General features: G+C 38.8%; 1 protein-coding gene and 1 long non-coding RNA gene across 6 annotated transcripts in view; one reads left to right on the top strand and one right to left on the bottom strand.

Annotated features, from left to right (window-relative positions):
• The window catches only part of FRMD6 (FERM domain containing 6), a 231,805-nt gene that overhangs the window by 74,658 nt on the left and 133,134 nt on the right, over positions 1-24,013 (bottom strand). The window contains exon 4 of the mRNA XM_025442845.3: positions 21,150-21,222. The gene's annotated coding sequence lies outside the window, so the exon portion shown is untranslated. The remainder of the gene's footprint in view (positions 1-21,149; positions 21,223-24,013) is intronic.
• On the top strand, positions 40-11,803 carry LOC112657060 (uncharacterized). Of its 5 annotated transcripts, XR_007412327.1 has the most exons (4): positions 40-510; positions 942-1,061; positions 6,677-10,855; positions 11,134-11,803. It is a non-coding gene; the product is annotated as an uncharacterized LOC112657060 (long non-coding RNA). The 5 variants fall into 5 exon arrangements; XR_007412323.1 differs by having other exon boundaries at positions 942-10,855; XR_007412326.1 differs by having other exon boundaries at positions 40-1,057.

The raw sequence follows: 24,013 nt of genomic DNA, 5'->3' as shown, positions 1-24,013 counted from the left end.
GACCCAACCAAGCGTCCCGCGGAGGGGTGCCGGGACTCGGGCGCGGGGGAAGGCGGAGGGGGCCTGAGGCAGGAGCAGAGCTGCGGAAGGGCGCTGTGTGTGTGGACCCCTGCGATCGGGACCTCTCCCCACGCGACGGAGGCGGGAGGGGACGCTGTCGGCTCCCCCCTTCTGGCCGAATGGTCCTCCCCGACGCGCGGCCCCCGCTCCCCTGGAACGCGCTCTCCCGAGCCAGTCGGGCTGGGCTGGGCTGGGCTGGGCGGGGGCGGCTGTTTGGCCTGAGCCTCGTCTTACTAATTCCGAGCGGCGGGCGGAGCGCAGGCCCCTCACAGAGGCTGCGATCCCAGCGGAGGAGGCTTCGTGACTCCTCACTTCCCTCCCGTCCTCCTTCCCGCACCCACCGGCCCGCCCACCCCTCGGGACGCCGCGCCCTCGTGGGTTTTACACTGGATGGAGGGGGCGCGCCTGGAAGCCAAGCCTCCCCCGCTAACTCTCCCTGCGGTTGTAAAGGTAGACACAGCCTCTGTTTGCTGTGGTTTTAGCGTACGTGACCCCCTCCGAAATTCTGTTTGCCTGCTCCCGAAGGTGACGGGTGGGCAGAGGGGCCCCTGGAAGTGTTTTTTTATGGCACCAAGAGTCCAATCAGGAGACTGAGGTTTCTTTGCCTCTTTTCGTTGCTGGGTCCGGGAAAGAGCTGCACCTCGTGGATCAGCCTGTGCCCGCTGGGACCTGCCACTCGGAACTGGAGACAACGGAGAGCCCCAGCCTCCATCCAGCTGGTTCCCGGGCCAGGGATGCACAGCGCCCCCACCTGCTGGGCTGCTGCCCCCCCTCCCCCCCAGGTCTTAGGCCGACTGCTGACCCAGTGACCTCTGACCAGGGGCGGCAGTAACGCCCCACAGGGCCCCTCACTAAACTAATAACAGGGTGTATGTTTCCAGGTATGACAAATGGGTGAGGAGACCAGCAGAGGAGAACCTGAGAAAGGACAATATCCAAAATCAGATTTATGCTGACAGAAGCCAGCTTAAAAAATGCTCTTTTAATCCAAACATCAGTAGGTAAAGCTGGCTGACTGACAGTGTGCCTGTTTGTGTGCCTACTTTGCTTGGCAAAAGACATTCAGTTTTGTGTTTGTTAGGGCTAAAGCTAACTTGGAATAGTTGCCTCTTTCCCAGCTTTTACAATTTGGGAGCCATGATACTGGAATAGACTATTAGAAGCTTTGATCTTTTTTCACAGTTGATAATACATTCATAGTTTAGTTCTGATAAAGCAAAGCGGCAGTGTCTAAGGATATTGCGCTTATGATTTCAAGTCGTGACTTCATATGGAAAAGAAGACAACTACCTCTCGATGATTGCCTTCTAAATTAGTTGTACTTAATAGAATAAAATTAAAAATTAGTCTACAGTAGTTGATGAAAATGTAGGCATTTAAAAGTGGAGGACTGCACTTTTCTCTCATCTTTATCTTTTATATGCATTCAGAATGAGTGCATAGTGAACACTAGTTGGTAAGGCCTTAATTTTATGTCTAATGAGATAGTTCAGCATTTCAGATGAAAAGATAAATGAGTAAGACGTTATTATCTTGGAAAACAGTTCCTAAATCTGATTTCTTTTCAGGCCTTCTGAACCTAGCAGATAAAGAACAACACATTGTTAGATTGTGAAACATTGCTGCAATATAAAATAATTAGGTAAACCAAGGAGAAAAATATTTTAAACAGCTTTAAAAAAAAAAACACATATGTTTAAGATTGGGTTTATGGTCTAGAATTAGATTGTAGCAAAATTTACTATGTGAATATTTTTTAATCATAATGATCATATTAACAGTGAATACCACAAAAAACATGTACTCTTATATAATACCTTTTGTAAACTAAGTACTTTAAAACTCTTAAAAACCATTTTATAAGCCCCTGAAACATCATAAAATTCTGAAAGGATTGCTTTGGAAAACAACACATAATCTACTCAAGATGGAAGTGGAGCTGAGAGAGGATGGGTTGTGTTAGTTATTTCTTATCACAGGAAATGTTTCCCTGCATTTGTTAAGTAAAGAATTCAAATTCATAGGTAAAGTTATATTTTATGATTCTTTTTGATGTTGAGATATAGTTCTATTTTCATTGGTATGACGAGATGTTTTCCTAAATATGAGACATTCATTGCCCATCAGTGAAAGATCACATTAAGCACATCTTAAATTACTACTCTTTCCATGGCATATAAATATTAACATAACTCTATATTTTTTTGCAGGGAGGAGGGTTGGAAGAAGTTATTCATTCCATGAATTTATTGAGTACTTCCAAACACCAGGCACAGGGTTAGACTCTGGGATTTGAAAGTAAAGATACTCCTAGATTTTATAGTAGTTTGAGGAAGCAGGCCTGTGAGTAAACAGTCACAATCCACTTTAAATCTTGCCAGCGTGAAACTATGCAGGAAGAATCGTGAGAAGGCCTAGGACCTGCAAGGAGGGCATCAGACATCCTCTGTGTGGATAAGAAGGGTGAACTGAGGTGGGAAGGATGAACAAAAGTTTGTCTAGGTTGGTTGAGGTGATGGTTCTCAAACTTGGCAGCACGTTGAAATCACCTGGGGACTTTCAAAAACTATGTTCCAGGCATTTGACTTAATTGGTCTGGGATGTGGCCTGGGGTTGGAAATGTTTTAAAAATCCCCAGATTATTCTAAGTGGAGACACATGTGGGAACCATGGGTTGTGGAAACCTTGGGTCACACAGCATCTCAGGTAGGGGGGGCACAGAGTGAGGACTGGGGGCAGGGGCAGGTAGTGTTTAAAGCATGATGGCCATAGCCTCATTTTATAATTGAAGAGGCTTAAGCTTTGGTGGCCCATATTTACACAATTTTGGCATGAAGAACACAAATAAAAAAGCAAAGAGATTGAACTTCTCTAATTCACATTCCTTTACAAATATTTTCCAAACATTAAACTAGTATTTTGAGAATTATGATCAGTTCAGTACATTCAAAGAAAAAAATTTACTTGTTTTTCATCTTCCATATATAATTCAGGGTTATTTGGGACTCAGTATGTGTTAATGCTGAAATAGAATTTAGAGAGGGATACCTCGATGGTTCAGTGGTTAAGTGTCTGCCTTGGGCTCAGGTAATGATCCCAGCATCCTGGGATCCAGTGCCATATAGGGCTCTCTGCAGAGAACCTGCTCCTCCCCCTGCTTATTTCTCTGCCTCTCTGTCTCTCTCATGAATAAATAAATAAAAGCTTTAAAAAAAAGAGAGCGAGAGAAAGAAGTTGGTAATTTGACATACTGGCTTTTAAAGAAGACCTTCTCCAAATTAAATATTGTTCCCCATTCTGGCTGAAGGTCATAATAAAAAAATTAGGTTCTTTTTTTTTTTTTTGGTAACGACCAAAGTTCCATTTAAAAAGCAAAACAAAATACATTTGAAAGCAATCAAAATTCATTTAAATAAGTCCCACTCTAAGGTCTTAAATATCCATTTAGCTAATGTATATTATTTTGAAAGACAAACGAATCAGATGTCGAAACTTAACAGTGCAGTGATATAGTCCTGGTTCTCATGGTCTTCCATTTAAAATGTTCTTTTTATTATTCTCAGTGGTATATCATCACTGTGTTTTGTTACACAAAAATACCAAAAGAGATTTTAATTCTCAAGTCAGGAAAATTGATTATCAAATAATGTCTCATTATTATGCACCAAGAGCCCCTAACCAGAACAAATAATTTTGCAGGGGTAGCACAGCACAGGGATTAATATATTATGGAGCACTCGAATACAGAAAGATTTACCTTTACCCTGTTTAGAGACACAAAGTCAAAAAACTAACTGAATTCTGTTTTGGCCATCAAACTTTGAGAAAATATTAAAAACAGGATGAGAAAATATTTAAAACAGGATAATCTGATTATCCTGGGACAAAATTTGTTTTTTTTTAATAATAAATTTATTTTTTATTGCTCTTCAATTTGCCAACATACAGAATAACACGCAGTGCTCATCCCATCAAGTGCCCCCCTCAGTGCCCGTCACCCATTCACCCCCACCCCCCGCCCTCCTCCCCTTCCACCACCCCTAGTTCGTTTCCCAGAGTTAGGAGTCTTTATGTAATATGTAAAACTTTACAGGAGACATATTTGAAGAACCATTTTTCTTTCCATTCTATTATGGCTTTAGTTTCACCAAAACACCACATTACTGTTCCTTGAGGGCTTAAATACATGAATACTCCAGACAAGTTTGATAAGACTGGGTGCGCCAGGCTAGGCCCTTCACTTGAGCAGAGGCAGCTCTAAATGGGGCAGTAAAGGTTCACACTGCAAAAGGTGGAGTGCCCCAGCACTGAAGTGTTGGAGGGAAAAGTCATAGTGGCAGAGAGGCCATGCTTGTTTGAGGAATACTGCTGTTAACTAAAATATAGTGAGGAATTAAGTGTGCAAATAGCATTTCTGCTCTATGCATGGGGCTTCACATTCTAAAGACTGAAGATAGGTACAGAAAAATGTCTAGTAGAAGGGACAAGACAAGGGGTAGGCTCCCTATAGGATGAGGCTTCATTATGTGTGCCATTTGTGTTTATACAATGGGCCTTAAAGTTCCCAGAGCAGTGTTTCAGCTCTGATTCCTTGATTCCTCTCTGAAAAGCTGAAGGAAAACACTCCTACCCCCAGAGGTGGGAGACCACTCCCTCCACTCCCCATTGTGGGAGACAGATGAGCAGTGAAAGGAAGTAGGAATCTGGTGATAGATTGGTTACTCCAAATTATGCCTCAGGCACACTCTGATTATCTTTATCTGAGATAATATTCCTTGAGGAGTCACTTACAAACACAAATGATAACACTACAGATGTCAGTGAAATTCTCATCAGTATTTTATGACCTCTTACCAATTTGTGCCTGAGACATATGAAGCTAGAATAGAAAGGAGATGTGAACATCCATCTGCCAGAACACAGGCTTACAGCCCAGCCAATACTGGCTTTCTTGAGGCTACCAACAAAAGTTTCACTTATGAAGAGAGTTGATGAAATCTGTACATGCTGTTTTAATTTGGTGACCTTGTGTAGATTTTAAGCATAACAAATGTGCCTTTTAGCTTTATCTGCTTGAAAAAGAATGATGAATAAAAGCACAGGTAAGATGTGCTAGCTCAGGAATTTCTCAGGAAGTTCATTGAAATTAAAGGTCTCTGTTGGTGGGGCCTCCAAGGAACACCCTATCTAACTGTGGTGGTCGGGGTTTTGGTTATAACACAAGGTCCTGATGTGCTGTTTGTATTACTCACTTGTATGTGAGGGAAAAAATATCTGTGAACACCCACTTTGGTTCCCTGTTTTCCTCTCACCTGATCCTAGGTTAGAAACAAAATCTACTTTCACTCTTGTTTGGCATGCCTATGGAACCAAATGCCGAAAAAATCATAAGGAGTTCTTCCATAGGCAAAGCACTGGTTATATATTTCTTTTTCAAGGGTAGCCTAGTATGTCATTCTATTAGCCTACACAGAATACTTCTGCTATAGTTCTTTAAAGAAAGAACATTGGTAATTAGGCATGGAGTTCGAATTAGAAACCAAGGATTGTGAGCTTGTTCTCAAATGACCTCAAACCCAGATACTTAGTTTTGACAGGCCTGGAGAAGAAAGTACTAGGTGATAGCACTCTTAACTATATCTAGCTTTGAAGGTAAGACTCTTGGGGTAGAGAGGTAGGGCTAGGCCTTCTTAAACACACTTCCCTTTAAAAACATTATTATGTGGGGCACCTGGGTGGCTCAGTGGTTGAGGTCTGCCTTTGGCTCAGGTCATGATCCTGGGGTCCTGGGAATGAGTCCTGCATCAGGCTCCCCAGAGGGAGCCTGCTTCTCCCTCTGCCTATGTCTCTGCCTCTCTCTCTGTCTCTCATGAATAAATAAATAAAAATCTTTTAAAAAATAAAACTTTATTATATATTTATGATTCACATATTATTAAACATTTTATGATTTCTTAAACAAAAATAGAATCAGCAAATCAGTGATTTTTTGTTCTGCCCATAGTTCTATATTGGATAATAATTTTTGTCCCTTACACCCTAATTTCTTAAGAGATAATGGGATATATACTTAACATATAATTTTACATATATATACTTCATATAAAATACAAATCAATATAAAATATTTGATCACATGACTTTTCATAGCACTTTTCTCATCTGAAATTATGAATATGTTCACTTGTTTGTCACTGTCTTTCCCTTTAGAATTTAAGCCTCATCTAAACACAGACCTAGTCTGACTAACTGCTGTGACCTCAGCATCTAGAACAGTGTCTGGTATATATTTATTGAATGAATGAATCCCATGAATGATGTATACGGAAGGGGTGTGTGTGTGTATGTGTGTGTACACACATGTATGTTGAGGGAGGGTGGAAAAAAGTTACTGAGATGAGAATGGAAAAAGTTGAACATTTTCTGAGATGGATTTTGGGCAGATATTCCAGGTAATGTGAGAAAGGATCTATCACTTAATACTTTTGGTTGACTTGAGTGGAATACCATATATCACCCAATTCATATAATGTTTATATTTAATGTATAAATCTATAATCAGAAAAATTATACATCTATCAATATTCCTTAATGTATATTTTATTTCTATTTGCAGCTTTCCTTCCACCTGACTCACCCTGCAGACTTTTGAAAATATTAAGAAGAATGTTAGAGGGATTTTACTAGAGCAGTTAAACAATTATTGAATTTCTTGCCAACTAGATACTCTTGGGAACAGGATGGTTTGTGTTGAGCAAGGGAAAAGTAAATGGCCCTACTTCCTTTTGCTCAGTGCCCCCACATCCATGTGAAGTTTTCCTTGAGTCATCTGGAACTGCTCCATCTCTGAACACTGGAAACCTCCCCACCGTTGCCACATCCTACCCTTCTACCTCTCCCACCAGAGCTATTGTTTGACTTGAGACTTTTCAGTCACCAAAACCCTCCCAGTTCTTCCAGTTAATTGGCCATTTTTGGCCTCACTTTCCTCTTCTTTCCTTTGGAATTCAAAGCCTACGTTCACTATTTTGAATGTATTCTCCCCTGTAGTCTATGCCCCATATCTCCTTGACCTTCTAATAAAGCTTTCCCAACAACCCTAATATTCAGGAAAACTTGGTCACCATTTTCTTGCTTATTGCTTTGAAGTCACCAGGGAGACTAAAGAAAATCTAATGAATGTGCTGATTAGATAACATCTGAGCAGGGAGCACTTACAGATGCTTGATCAGCTTCTTGTGCTGATTAGATAACATCTGAGCATGGAGCACTTACAGATGCTTGATCAACTTCTTATTCATCCCTGGTGGACTCCCTTTCCCTTTTACCAAAGTGTTCAGATTTTTTTTTAAGGATTTATTTATTTGAGAGAGGTGGGCAAGGGGCAGAGGGAGAGAGAGTGTCTTAAGCAGACTCCAGGCTGATCACAGAGCCCAACTCAGGGATCGATTTCATGACCCTTTGATCAGGCCCTGAGCCAAAACCAAGAGACGGACACAACCAGCTGCATTACCCAGGTGCTCCACAATGTTCTTATTTCTGTGTCTCTCTTCAAGTCCCTCATCCCAGTCTAAAACGCTGCCACTCTCAAGGGTCAACCTAGCCCATCTCTACTAGCAGGCCACTGGTCTGAAAGGCTTAAGTATTACCTCGTTGAATGCTCACAACAGCCCTTTGAGGGAGGCACTATCATTATTCCTATCCTACAGATGCCTAAGATCTTAAAGAAAGTAAGTGGTGGATCTGAACTCAGGAAATTTGTCTCAAAGCTCACACATGCTCTCCCTAAACTGTCTTATTTATGGTGCAGAGCTGACTCCAGGAGTTTTCTCACTAGGGCTTGAGTTCTCCCCACCTCCAAACATCTATGTGTCTTCCTTGGAAGCTGTTCTCTCCCTACCCCTCTCAGCCAACATCCTACCAAAGCTCTATATCCCGATCCCACCTAGCTGTTCAGGGGCCTTCTCCATCATTTGTTTATTCACTTAGCAAGTACATAGTAAGTACCTGTTGTATACCAGGTATTGGGGACACAGGTAGACAAGGCCTAATCTTCCAACCTAGGAGATTATCTAATTATTCACTCTCCCCCTTAAGTATTCAGTATCTGGCCAGCTCCTAGACCATTCTTCGCATTAATAGAGTGTTGGAATCACTGGACATTTTACACTACACCTAGCACTGACCCGGGCAGGACACCAGATACATGTCTGACAGATGGCTGAATGATTCCAGGTAAAGTAATTATAGTTTGGAAGTTTGTCCTTAGTCCTCTTTCTGAAAAGTAGCCCACTGCAGGTGGGCCTCTAGCTCATACCTTTTTGTCAGCAGATCTGGGAAGGTTTGGAAAACTAACCCTTTGTCATTATGGACTAAGTGGCACTTTAGCTGAAATGTATTCCCACCAAAGGTACCCCAAACTGGTAATTGTGACTTAAGCCTTGTAATCTATTGGGAAAAGAAAGACACAATCTTATTAAAGCAATTTCAGCATTGGTAAGGGGGGAGATATTTATCAGACTAGGCACCTTTTAAACTTATATTTTGCCACTTTTAATCTAGCAATTCTCAACTAGAGGGTGATTTTGCCCCCAAAAGAACATTTGGCAGTGTCTGGAGACATGTTTGGTTATTGCAACTCAGGGGGTTGGGAGGAGTGTCTAGTGGATAGAGGCTAGGGATGCTACTAAGCATCCTACAGTGCGGGGCACCACACAACAAAGAATTATTGCCCCCAGTTGAGAACCATGGATTTAAAGGGTGATCTTGGGGATCCCAGGGTGGCTCCGTGGTTTAGCGCCTGCCTTCGGCCCAGGGCGTGATCCTGGAGTCCCAGGATCGAGTCCTACGTCGGGCTCCCTGCGTGGAGCCTGCTTCTCCCTCTGCCTGTGTCTCTGCCTCTCTCTCTCTCTCTCTCTCTCTCTCTGTGTGTGTGTGTGTGTGTGTGTGTGTGTGTGTCTCATGAATAAATAAACAAAATCTTTTAAAAAATAAAAAAATTAAGGGTGACCCTGACTGGAACATTTAGTTACCCTGTAAGTTGGATTTGAGGGAAGGGTCCCTTTGGGAATGCTGACTGAGCCTGCTGAAGGTCTGTTGAAAAGTTGATAGAGGTGAATCATTTGGGACCTACAGAGCCAGGTATTCAGGCTGAATTTTTCCACCTACTCTTTCCCTAACTTTACCTGGATTTTTGTCTTAGCCCCAAGACACCTGATACACATTCTATGTCTTCTTTATCACCTATTTTAGTGTATAGTGACTTCAAGAAGGAAAAGTAAAGTGGATAATCCCTATATCTGACAAAAGAATTTTTTTTTTTTTACATAAGTATAGTTTCTACCTCTGGCTATAAAATTTCTAACGTGGTGGAACACTATTCTGCTTGTCAACAGAGTTATAGGAAGATCTCAATCCAAATTAAATGACAGGTAAAAGAAGAAAAAAGCTGGAAACACTAGTGCTTTTCACTTACATTAATGAAGAATCAAGTTTTGAACTAAAATTAGTGTTAAAAACATATTAATAAAGTATAAAGTTTATATTTTAACCAGGCCTGACTAGTTATTAGCTCTTATAATGAATAATTATAATTATTTAATTTGCTAAATTTTATTTTTAAGTAGTAGAAATGCACATAACAGAATAAATAATATCAGTTTTTAGCAAATGGCTCCTGCCAAGTATATATAAATAAACTTTGAAAGGATCATTAAGGCCATTAAAAATTATTTGCCTGGATCATATTCTTCACATTCCTATTGCCTAAAGTCATTTCCTATCTCTATGCCTCCTTCCATCATTCTTCATATCATTAACATTTATCCTAAAGAATATATATGTCTGTATTCAAATGTATTCAAAGTCTCATGAAATCAAAACCCCAGAATAACTATAAAAAGTGTCAAATATTACCACTTAGACTTATTAGCTGATTTCTTTTAGACCATTTTTTTCCAAACTTGCAAACGTATCTGAACCATCTAAGAACTAGGGGCAAGGCTGGGCATCTCAGAATAATATACAACAGCAACAACGTCTTCGAAGGATTCTGACACCCATCTGTGACCACATGTGTAATTGCACTGTTAATGCTCATGCTAAAGTAAGATGTAAATGAAGAGTCCAGATTCAAGATACTTGAGAAATATTTAATTTGATACCTCAAAATGCTTTAGCTATTGTAACTCTATAAATCCCTTCCAATGAATAAAACTAGGTGGGAGGGAAGGTGGAGGGGAAAATGTGTTAAGATGTGATAGTAATCTTTTATCGCAATAAGGACAGTGATGTCCAATTTGAATTAGGGAAGGGTTGCCTATTTTTGATTCTTTGTGATGTGAATGGAGTAACTAAAACTGTGATTTTCGATTTGGTCAATAAGAAGCTATTCAACTAAAGATAAAACAAGGATGCTGACCAGTCTTACTGAATAATGTAATTGCATCTACTCCCCAGAAACTTCCACATCAATCTAACAGTGGATAAATGAATCACAGTCTTAATTAACATTTCCAGAAATATGCTGATGGGCAGCTGTAAGAAAGTGGAATATAGGATATGTAAGCATCCCAATTTCTACTTTTTTTCCATTTCACAGCTTTGCTCTTTTGATGCTGCCTAATAAACATGTACATATTCCATCCCTACTGCAGTGACTCACCCAGGACTTTGGAAGGTGACACCTCATTGATAAATACAAGGTTGCATGGATAGATACTATTTTGTTCTATGAGTGACAAGTAACGTCAGAAGACTGGTTTCCAGGAATGCAATGCACTTAAAATAATGACAGGTGATTGTTTATTGATCATTTACTATGTTTTAGGTACTGTGCCAAATGTTTTATCTAATAACAACAGCCACCCTATGAGATATGTACCATCACAATTCCTATTTGGCAAGAAGGTATCAATAGGCAGTGCTTGATCACACCCTTCCACTCCAACAGCTTAAATTTGCCTGTGTTTTAAATTGATCAGACTAAAGGAATAATGACCAAAGCTCTCAGGTAAGTTACTACACCCCCTCTGCATTCATCGGCAACTCAGTTCTTTCCCTTCAAATTTCCAGTTACTTCATTTGAGCCATAAAGGAGAGAGCATAAAGGAAAGAGGTGGACAGTTCAGGGGAACATACTGGGATCCGACTGGCAGTCCCTGGAATCACCTCTGCCTATTAAGTGTCTATGATTTTATCATTGCTAGAGCCAGGTTGTAAAATCTAGCATGCGACAAGAGCCTCCTGTGTCAGCTGTGGCTCCCAGAACGGTGGTTGGCAATCCTGAGTCTCCAGGAGGAATTCAAACAATGCAGACCTCCACAGCTCCAGGCTTTCAGCCTGAATGGAATGGTAGGGACCAAATTACTGTTCCTATTGGCATTGAAGATTGGTCACTACGCTATCCTGTCTCGTTCAGCTCATTATCCATGGAAAGAACTCGGCAAACTTTTTTCTTACTCAGAGATTTCCCTATCACTCTTCGCAACTTGGAGAACTCTTGAAAAAAAAAATGTCCTTGAGTTTCAAGAAAAACCAGCCATTAAAATCTTTTGGGGGATCTGGGGAAAGATGATTTAAATTGGGATGATTTTTAAAAACTGTTTTAGGTGGGTGAGGGGATGGGTAAAATAGGTGATGAGGGTTAAGGAGGGCCCTTGCTTTGCTGAGCACTGGGTGTTATATGGAAGTGTTGACTCACTGTACTGTACACCTGAACTGATTTTTTATATTGGAAGTTAACTAACTGGAATTTAAATAAAAACTTAAATTAAAAACTCTTTTAGATGGACTTATGGATTTTTTTGGACTTAAGGATTTTATTTATGAAGGTACAAACAGATCAACTTGTAATATGAATTTCATCTTTGTCCTCACATTTCAAAATTGCTCCCACTATTGTAAGCCCTACTTCAAAACATATCCCTTTAGCTTTGTGACCTATTATGCTAATTAACAAGGAAAAATATTCTTGTTCTCCATTCTCTTTGCCTTTGTTTTTATTTTTTTATTTGGGTATAGTTAACACACAATATTATATTAACTTCAGTCATACAACTTAGTGATCTGACAAGCTTATACATTATGCTAATGTTTACCACAAGTGTATCTACCATCTGTCCTGTTATGTCACTATTACATATCATTGACTATATTCCTTAGTCTGTACCTTTTATTTTTGTGTCTTATTCATTCCATAACTGGAAGCCCCTGTCTTCTTCTCCCCTTTACCCATTTTGCCCAATCCCAGCCCCCTCCCCTCTGGCAACCATTAGTTTGTTCTCTGTATTTTTAGGTCTGATTCTGCTTTTTGTTGTTTATTCATTTGTTCGTGTTTTTTGTTTTTTTGGTTTTTTTTTTTTAGATTCCACTTATGAGTGGAATCATATGGTATTTGCCTTTCTCAGTCTGACTTATTTCACTTAGCATAATACCCTCTAGGCTTGTTTTTAGATACACCAAGCATTTATATTGTGTGCCAGTAGGATAAAATGTAGTTGCTAATTGTACTGTTCTGCAATGCTGATAACATGCCATTTGCTTTATGTCAGTTTTTCCCCCCAGCAACTATGTCTAGCCAATAGTATCACTTTTACATGTTATGCTTCCAAAAAATAAAAATAAAAATTTGCAAAAGCATGTTTCCTAAAATTAGGGAATTGCACATATATTTAACATCATTTACATACTAAATGGGGACACATCAATTATAGAGTAAAATCAGTTTTTAAAGGATTTTCATTTAATGATTGTTATGTAAAATGTGTATTTATTCCCTTAAATAGGAAACATTCATACAAGCAAAGTTCCCTGCCAATTATTTTAAAGAAAAAACTTTTTAAAATGTAAAATACAATTGCTGTTTACTTGAAATGTTTAATGAATGTGAGAAGATAGTTCAGAACAAAGCTGGCCTTTTCTTCCCTACGGTTGTGTCAGTCTTGGGAAGGGGCTCTCCTACCCCTCAGGTCATCTCTCTCAGGGTATAGAATCAGGACAGAAAAACTGCTACCCCATGACCCTTGGGAAATGAGCACCATACCTCATAATAATGAGAGTCTTTCAGAGGTCACATCCCACATTCTGGCCTTTTCCCTCTAGATTTTATCTTCAAATTGGACTTTCCATATGAAAAAGTAGCTTTTGGACAGCATCTTGCAGTTTTTTAAACCACAAGCATCATTTCATTTACCTCACAACAGTACAGAGACTCATGAACCATTTTCAGCCCAAGTCAGCATTTCACATCGCTGTTTCTCTCTAGCTGCCCAGAATGGGCCAAGAGCACATAGTTAGAGAGAAAAATGGTCAATTGTAGGCAAATTTGATACATTGACCAAAGCAATTCAATCAGTTGAAGAGAGGCCTAGAACTCTAGGGTAGGAGTGAGCGGAACAAACAATGATCCCCACCTGCCTTCCTCATTTATTCTGCATATGTGAACACAAACAGGTCAGAGTGAAGAGACAGGTACATAGCACAGCACTTTCATTGTGTTCTTTACTAGGGTAAAATGTGTTTTCCTAGATAAAAAATGTTTGGAAAAGACTGGTGGTAGCTGCTTTATTGGGTGATTTCTACATGCCAGGCACTCTCCTAAGTGCTATCTAAGTGGGGCTTTTTTTTTTTTTTTCCATTTAATTCTTATGCCTCCCACAAACCTGTGAAGTAGGTAGCATTTTTTTTTTTTTCTTTTTGTAGTCACTTTAAGAAAATGAGATAACTGAATCATAGAGAAGTTCCTTGTGCTAAGACCTATTCCCCCAGCCCCGGCTTTATTAAGATATAATTGATATATAACATTATGTAAATTTAAGACATACACTGTGATGATTTGATATATGCATAAATAGCAAAATGATTACCACAATAAGATTAGTTAAGACGTCTATCCTTGTCTAAGTTCTAAAGCCAGAATTCCAACCCAAACAATTCAACTGCAGAAGATATGCTCTTCACAACCAGATAAGTATGCTGCCTTGTGGTAAAATTTACTTCAATTATTAAAAGAAATGAGAGTATTTAAAATTGTTTTTCTAAATATGTTTAAAAATTGAACAACAAAGAGCCTTTACCTATATGTGGAAGTTTTGCTTGCCAATACCTGGGCTCATGTAATTCAGAATGGCACTGGGTCTGTGCACAGGGTCATACCAGACTCTGCCTACTTAATACTGGAAAGATTTGAAGCTTAACACTGGACACTGTTCAGGAGCCTCAGGAGAGGAATAATTCTTTAAAAAATAGGATTTTATTAAAGGAAACTTTAATTCAATCTCACATTTCATTTTATAAATGAGAAAACTGAAGCTCAGATTAAGTGAAATTACCAGGTTATACAAAGCTAAGTAGTAGCAGAGCCAGGATTCAAACCTGGGCTTTCTGTCTGCATTTTCTCAGTAACTCAAAGCTGCCCCCAAATTTGTGAGACAGAATTTTCCATTTCCTTTTCGAACATTTTAAGAAATGTCAAAAGCTAACATCCATGTATTTAAATAAATTTATCTAAATTTATTTTTGCCTCTGTTATATACATCAGTAAATGAAAATGTGTTTGGATTTCCCAAGGGTACTTGAATTTCATGAGTTTTACATTTCGTACAAAGGGGCCCGGCTCAGCAATTTAATTTTCGTGGGCTAAGAGCTCTGATTAAAGCCTTTACCTCAACAAATAATTGGTTTTGAGGATAGGGGATAGAGCTAATTCAGAGATATGATAAGCATTCATTCATTTACTCAGACATATATTGCATGCCTATTATGTTTTAGGCACTGTGTTAGGTATAGGTCATACAAATATAATTATGACATAGTTCTTTCTCTTTAGGAATATTTTTTCACTTTCTTTCCTATTAGCAAGGATCTGATATATTCTTGCTGCTCTCAAATTAGATTGATGTCTCCTCCAGTTGTATTAAGAGTATTATTTGCCATATGCTACATGATTTTAGACGGTAAGAGACAAACATTTTAAAAAAATATGTGTTCATTTCAGAGTATTTCAGAAAAACAAAAACAGCTCAGAAACCCATATTTAATGGGTGTTATGGCTTGGGACATAGCTAATTATGCTCGTGATCCATTTTATACAGACATGATGCTCAGGCACGTTCTGTAATAACATTTTGAAAGTATGACAATATGATGGATTTTTTGAAAAGTACAAATGATATAGATTAACAGCATGGATTCTGCATATATTGAATTTCTCTGTTCATAACTGCATTTTTTAAAAAGATATATCAAATTGTGACTTCTGAAGGCGACCCCCATTTAGTATGTGAAATATAATATATAACTCTTTTATGTTAATGATGCATAATGCCATTCTCTAAGCAATTTTGTTTTAGGTACACACATTAGAATTTATTAGAGTTTTTATTCATATTGTTATCTATATTGTCTGCTTTAAAATGTTTTATTTATGAAATGTAACATTGCTTTTATTATAATTTTATGGTTACTTTGTAATTATGGCAAGTAATTATTCACTTTTTCATTTTTAATTAAAAGATGTGTTCACATCACAAACAGAAAATATCAAAACTAATCCATAAAAACCAGCCATGTTAAACTTACTTGCTTAATGAGATGCTTGAGCTTCTAGTTAGCATCTGCAGCTTCAACCTGCATATCTGGGCAATCTGCTTTTTGGTATATTCAGACTCTCTCACACACCTACATCACTGCTTTGTAAGCTCTTAAACAAAACACCACGCTATGAATGACTGGGAGAGGTGTAAAGGCTGTAACATTCCAGAGGAAGCTAGCATCTCAGATTTCCCAACTAAAAAACCCTGGTAGTATGATTTTAAGAAAGAGAGTGAGAGAGAAGAGGAGGCAAAGCAACAACAGACTCCCAGGTGCAATTTCCAGAAAGTCCGATTTAGTAGCTTGGGGCTGATTATTCTGCATTTTAAAAAACTCTTCAAGGTCAGAAAATTCAGCCCTACAAAAAAAATATTGTAAAAAAATTCCCACCTATCCCATTTCTTAGATTGAACATTTATTAGTATTTTGCCATATTCACTGCATCTATTTCTTGGGAAGGATTTTACAGCAAATCCTAAGCATCATGACATTTCACACTAAACACTTGAGTAGGCATCCTTAAAAACTGGCCTTTTGTGAGTAACCAGATACTATTATCATTCCTAATAACATTAATAATAGTTCCTTAGCCTTCAAACTTTCTACAGATCCCCAAAATGTCCCCTCACAGTTGGTTTGCTGAAATCCAGGTCCAAACAAGTGCCATGAGTTGCATTTCATTATTAGACGAGTAGGTTTTGTTTTTAAAGGAAGGGTTCCCCTTTCACAGAGACTACTGTGAAAAGAGTGCTCAGTCAGGCTGGCCCTTTCAGCTTTTAGAAGCAAATTCAGACTTAGAAAGGGGGCATAGATAGCATTTCTCTTTCAACATATTTCTGTGCTCCAGGAGTTTACCAGTCAGGGGCTTTAGGGCAGATATTAGACAGAATCCAGGTGAAATGGCAAAAGTTGCCTGCATGTGTGAACCTCAGGTAGACAAGAAACTGTACGACTAAAGCAACTGCAAATTTGCTGTGCTGTCTTTCCCCAAAATGTTGTACAAAATGTTCCTGTGATTAAAAGTTTCCCTTTCAGAAATGCATAAACTTGTGGAATCACCATGTTGTATAACCTGAAACTAATGTAACTTTGTATGTTAGCTATACTAACAAAAAACAAAAAGTTTTTCTTTTCAAGCAGTTCAGGAAATACTCCCATGCAGCATCCCCCTCTTGGAGGCTCATAATGTACATTTAATATATTAAAGCCTGTTTGGTGTTGCACAGATTTTATTCAGTGTTTCCCAAACTCATCTGATTTATGGAGTTGGGTTTCTTTTCCCCATAGATCACCTGTTAACATCTTTTAGAACATAGTTTGAGAAGTGCATTGATTCAATGCTACTATTATTATTGCTTTTATTAGGTACACCAATGACCATTTGTTCTGGTAAAGGATTGAATAATCACATTTGCTAGTTTTCCCCCTCACTCTTAGATCCTGTGGTATAAACTGGAATTTTTAATTCCCACTGAAAGTTAAGTGCTAGCAAGTACACAATATGAGCCCAGTAACAAAATGCTGCCAGAGTTAGGATTTAATCTAAAGCCCTAAAATTTGAAGACTTAATTGGTAAAAATCCAGGTACCTGACAGGGTTGAGTGTCATTAGAGAAAAAAATAATTTCACAATGTATTACTTATATTCTCATCTCCCCATCCCCTGTCCCTTTTACTGCACTTCGAAACGATGCGTGAACCTATGCGTCTAACTTGATGCCCTAAGGAATAGAAGAACCTAGGGAAATAGTGCCATTCCCCTTGAAACTAGTCATTCTAAAGAGGAGTTCTCACTTTTCCTTTCATGATGATCATATAAACATTTGTGAAAAACAAATGAAGTAAGTGGCACATAAATCAAGTACTCCTAAAGATGGAGATTAAGGAGTTCTCCACTCTGGAATCTGTAAATGTGTTTTTTGTTTTTGAGAGTTGCTCCAAGCACCATGTAGCCTCTTCTGAATGCTCTTCTCTATCTACACACTGCTGTGACCGCCACCACGCAGGGATGCCAGGTGGTGGTGGGTGGCAATGACATCAGGAGAGATTCCACTCACCCGAGGGAAGCAGAACTATTACTCAAAAAATGTACCAGTTTAATTCTGGAACTTCTTAGTTTCTCACCCCAGGTGGTAAAAATGTCTCCACACTATCTGGGCAAGGGTTTAGAATGAACAATCTTTTCTCAGCTGGGACAAAGTCAAAATGCCTACGCAATAAACCAGACCACCACCTCTCTCCATTCCTTCTGTGGCTGTGAGTTTGACTCTTTACCCCACGGTTTGAACTTTGTAGATATATACAGCCCCCAACTATGGAAATAAGAGAAGCCCTGCACCACAAAATAAGTGTCAGCTGTATAATACAGGTATAATAATTGACCATTGTAAATCTCATTGTTAAATTTTCTCATTAGTTAGCAGTTACATTAACTTTTTCCCTCTGCTCATCAGAATTCTCCCCCCTTGATTATTTCCTCTCAGTTGGCACAGTGAAATAAAATTGGATTCCAACTAGGTGACCCAGCTTGTAACCCATAACCCAGCTTCACTTAGTAAGTGTGTTGTTATGCAAATTACCTAACCCTTTCTGAGCTTTCACAGCTTCACCTGTAAATGGTGATTACAAGATTATCTCAAGGATTATGAGAATTTCAAGATATGAAAAATATGAAAATGCTCATCTCATATCCAGTATGAGGGGAGTTGGCAGATGTTGGGTTCTTTGCTTTCTTTTCTTCTCTCCTCTTGCATTATTTGTCACACAATCTCATCATTTCAGGAAGAACTTCAAGAATAAATGACTTTCCTGAATGTGTGCTTTTTTTTTTAACATAACACAATGATATAACACTATGAAAGGCTTATCCTATAAGGATCTGCTTCAGTTTGTTGGAACAGAGGAGGAGCTGTATAGGAGAAGCAGTTGTCCAGTTGGCTAGAGGAAAAATACAGTCAGCATGGATCCTCTACCCCTACCCACATCAAGTGCTAGGTTTTAGTTTTCGTTAACTTATTCTAATCGTTCAGTCACAACAAGAAATGGAAACTAAGCATTCCTTTTCTGCTTGTATAGATATCAAATGGCCTGTTTTAAGTTATAATAAGACTCTGGCCAACATGGAAGGCTTGTGATCCTACTGAAAGGGCATAATTAAAAAGACGAACTATAGTAAGTATTGACAGGGATGTGGAGAACCTGGAATCTCATATTGCTGGCAGGCAGGTATATCTTTCAGGTTGAAAAATAATTGGGTGGTTTTTAAAGAAAAGCCTACCATCTTAGCCAGCAATTTTGCTCTTGGGAATCTGCCCAAAAGAAATGAAAACATATATTCACACACAAAAAAACATGTATGTGACTATTCATAGCAGCGTTATTTATAATAGCAAAGGACTGGAAATAATTCAACTATCAGTTGGCACATGAACAATGGAATAGTATTCGGCAATAAAAAGGAACAAGGATATCTGCTGCAACAAGGATAAAAGTCAAACATAGTATGCTGAGAGAAAGAAGCCAGATTCAGAAGACATTGGATGATTCCATTTAAATGTCTAGAAAAGGCAAATCAATAGAGACAGAGCATATTGGTGGTCACCTGGGGGATGGGGTAGAAATAGTGATTCACTGAAAACAGGCATAAAATATTTGGGGGGAATGTTGGAAATGTTCTCAAATTGGATTGTGGTGATGATTAAATAATTATAAATTTATTAAAACATCAGTATATTATACATCTAAAATAGATTTTATGTCAATTACATCTCCATAAAGTTGTTTAAAAACAATGCTTATTGTTATGCAATTCATGAGATGATCTTCATGTCAAAAGCAGCAGTAAGAGATTGTGGAGAACATCATAATCAGGCTGTATTTCTGGAAATAGTCACACATCTGTCTTTCAGCTCAAATATCCAATAGTCCATGACTCTGATTATAAACAACTCCAAAGCTCCAACTTTCCAACTGGGTAAGGTGGGGGCAGTGGGCATGGGGGGAAGCAGAACTGGGTAATGTCAGCCACAGAAGACAGAATATGGAGAGAAGATGAGCAGGCCACAGCTATTTCTGTTTATCTACATCAGGAAAAGAGATGATAGGATGTCTACACGATCCGATCTTTTGACAGCTTGGACCCAATATGCCCATCCTGCAATTTTTCATCTTGGCCAGCAGTTTCTCTTTGCCCCACCTGTCCCACTCCTCCTTTTTCTTGATTTCCAACCTCCATGGGCTGCCCTTTTCTATCTATTAGTCCTTCTGTCATCTATGCATCAGGGTGTCCTATCTAGCTAGACCTTCTAAAGAGTCTCAACCCCTGTATGCAACAGTTTATACCAAGGAAAACTCTGTTTTTCAATCATTATTTTTCTTATACTTACAAAACTTATGAAATTTCTTTCTAGGTCTCATTCACATACATATACTTAAGAAGCTAAGATTATTACTATTATTATTATTATTTCGAAGCTAAGATTATTAAGGGTGCCTGGATGGCTTAGTCGATCAAGCACCTGTCTTTGGCTCAGATCATGATCCTACAGGTCCTGGGATCAAGCCCCTCATTGGGCTTCTTGCTCAGTGGGGACCCTGCTTCTCCCTCTTCCTTTGCCTGCTGCTCACCCTGCTTCTGTTCTCTCCCTCTGTCAAAGAAATAAATAAAATCTTTAAAAAGAAAAGCTAAGATTGTTAATTGGCAATTTACATTACCAAGGAAAGTGAAAGTGAGAATCTCAAAGTAGTAAAGCTTTACTATTTTGGAACTTGATAATTTAATAATTCTCCCTTTCATTTCATTCAGTCCTTGTATTTCAGAATGAAATTATCAAGAGAGGAAGCATTGTTATCATGCAGATAAATGTCATATATTCCTAATACTGATGGCTGCACTTCTACTAGGCATATAAAGAATAATCAGAAATGTGTGAATCAACTAAACATCAGATAATTTGGCATATGGTGCTTATTTAAACTAAAAGCCTATTTAAAACCTACTTTAAAATTGAAAATATCCTCCTGTGTCTATATCTACCAGTTGAATACTTTGAATTTTGAATTACACGAGTTTATTTTCTATAAGAACCAGGCACCTTATTTAATCTTCACACTGACCCTATGAGATAGGAATAATAATTTCTCCCGTTTTACAAATGAGAAAAGTAATACATAAAGAGGTTTTCTGCTCAAAGTGACAGTTGGTGGGTAACATAACCGGGATTCAAATCTAGGTCTTTCTGACTCCAAAGCCAATGTCTTCAGTCACTATACTGTACATCTAAATAGAAATCATGATAATACCTTGCAAAAACTATCACCCTAATTTTTTAAAATGGAGAAGCCACAGGGGACAGGGCATATGGCTCACTCAAGAAGAGCCAAGAAGTTGGTTCCCTGTAGATTTCTGTCCTTGACCCATAAGGGCCTCCTCTTCAGTGCTTTATAACTTGTTCACCATGCTCTCTTGAACAGGACTCTCTTCTTTTACAGGGTACTTACCTGAATTCTAGCTATAGGTTCCAGACAGCCAGAAAAGTTCAGACTCTTCATTTTCTGGAAATCACTGGAGCGGCTGAAAATAAATGGACCATTTTGTGTTTAGCTTACCAGGTCACCAGAGATAATTAAGTAGCTATTTTATTTAGTTAACATTTAATGCAAAGATTCTGGCATCAGTTCCACTGATAAGAAGACATGAGACAATGGATCAATAACATTATCACATGGTGGATATATGCATAAATTTTAATTAACTAAAACTAGTCATTTTACTCAAGGTACATCATTATATATAAGATCCCTTTAAAATCTCTCTTTGGTATGTTTCAGGCTTATCCTCTCAATCTGACATCAGGCAAGAGTAGCAGAGAATAGAAATCCTGAGAATGGAATGAGAGATTTACAGAGGAATATACTTTAAAACCTTTCATTATGAAGATGTGGCTGCTGCTATTTAACTGTGCAAAACAATCCAGTCCTGATTTTGATGATGGTGAGAAAAAGTTGTACATTATATGGTTTCATTCATACGGAGAATATAAGAAATAGTGAAAGGGATTATAGGGGAAAGGAGGGAAAATGAGTGAGAAAAATTAGAGAGGGTGACAAAATATGAGAGACTCCTAACTCTGGGAAACAAACAGGGGTAGCGGAAGGGGAGGCGGGCAGGGAGAAGGGGTGACTGGGTGGCAGGCACTGAGGAGGGCACTTGACAGGATGAGCACTGGGTGCTATAATATACGCTGGCAAATCAAACTTCAATAAAAAAAATACACACACACACACAAAAGAAAAAGTTGCACAGGCAAGCCTGGGACATACTGCAACCTTTCCCATTTTCCCTCCAGAGTTCTCTGATCATGAGTTCAAGTAAAGCCACTCAATTCTATTCCCCCTCAGTAAAAGGAATCTCAAAACCCTTTAATCTGTTTGGTAAATGAATATAAAATAGAATCATTATTTCCAGATCTTGGTTTCATAACCAATAATGATTCCCATTTATTGAGAACCTACTATAGAGAAGTCACTGTAGTTGGCATTTCACATTTATTATTTCTAATCCTGATAACTAGGCAAATTAAGTGTTCTTATTCCTATTTATAGGGGAAAAGATGTCCCCAAACATCTGAGGACAAGGGAGATTAGAAAACTCTGACTCAACATTCATGTGCTTTCCATCATGCTATCTTACTCTTCACTGAATCTTAGAGAACCACCAAGGATTAGATTACTTTTTTGCCACTTAAACAAACATCATCAGTTGCCTATTGAATGCCTAAATAAACCTAGGATATGACAACTTCTCCAAAATAAAAAGCAGACCTTGTTCTTCAGGAGCCTGTAATTCAATAAAGAGAAAAAAATGGAATGAAGTTGCAAAAAGAGTGAGTCAGCCAGCAAGTGCTACAGGAACTTATAGGAGGGCACAGACATGAGATGATGAGAATGGGGGTCACCTACCCAGGTGGAGCCAGGTGCATGTGGGCCTGGCAGAAAGCACATGTTGGACAGCAAGAGAGGGAAGAGCATCCTGCAAAGACTGGAACTAGGAATGGACATGATGCACTGAAGAACAGTGAGGACACCCACCTGGGAGGGGTCAGTGTGATGGTGTTTCTGCCAAGGAGCAAAAAGATTCGAATGCGACAGTGACTTAACCTATGGCAGCTGTGGCACTAAGGAAATTCCATTCCAGTCAGGCAGGGTGGAGGGAATCATTATTTAGGTACTGCTTCCTGTCTCGAGTAAAAATATGTCTGTTTTCTGGCCAGCATTTAAGAAAAAGAAAGGAAAAAAGCAAGAAAAAGGAAGAAAGAAAGAAAAGAAAGGAAGGAAGGAAGGAAGGAAGGAAGGAAGGAAGGAAGGAAGAAAGAAAGAAAGAAAGAAAGAAAGAAAGAAAGAAAGAAAGAAAGAAAGAAAGAAAGAAAGGGAGTGGTAAGGGAAATCCCAGAAGGGCCATGGGACAAATACAGGGTTAGCAATCAAAATTTCTGGGTTTTGTTTTCATTTTCAGTCATTTATTCTCTGAAAATGCAACAGCAGAAATCATTGAAGCACCTCCAAATAAATTTTTGCTAAATGGGAAAAACTATATAATCATCTCCCTCACCATACACACAAATTCATCCCATTCTCAATATGCAGATGGTTAGAAGTAAAACTCCCAAGTGTTCAAATTACTGATTTAGACAGTGAAAGTGGCCCCAAACTACACTGTTTCATCCCCTTCCAGTACATACTATGCTGGAGACAGGCTGGGTGGCAAATGATGTTTTAAAAATATAACACTGGGATTTTTTTTAGGTTAACAGGAGAGATGGTGTTAACCCTCTCTATAGTTTTAAGGCATAATTGCCAGATACAGTGTAATTTTTTACTGTCATAATCTTCCTGCTACTTGGACAACTTGAGAATCCTCCAATGTGTTTAATTACATAGTTTTAATTGTGCAAGACTGGGGTGAGCACTTATTTTAGTGAGTTTTATGGAGGCAAGTTAGCCTTCCAGACAAATGTTCCCAAATGCTCCCTCAGCTCTAATTTGGATTTAAAAAATTCATTTTACTAACTTGCTGAGCTTAAAAGACAGTGCTGATGTTTAGCTGTCTCAGCGCTACGGTTTATAAGGACAAGTGAAGAGCATCCCTCTGGGCTCCTGAAGCTGATCTGAAAGCAGATCTAGACAATGCCCATGTTCCTGGCTAAGCAGAGCCTAGCAGAAGCCATTTCATACAAGACAACAAAGGGACAGACATATATATTCCACAATGGGATGACACACCCATATACACTTCATCTTACAAATTCATCTTGCTTTTACTCAGGTAGCAGTATTAAAAGCCAGGAATGAAAGGGACCAAGGGG

Source organism: Canis lupus, chromosome 8, assembly GCF_003254725.2.
Source record: "Canis lupus dingo isolate Sandy chromosome 8, ASM325472v2, whole genome shotgun sequence".
NCBI classification, from domain to species: domain Eukaryota; kingdom Metazoa; phylum Chordata; class Mammalia; order Carnivora; family Canidae; genus Canis; species Canis lupus.
This window is presented reverse-complemented; position numbering and strand designations above follow the sequence as displayed.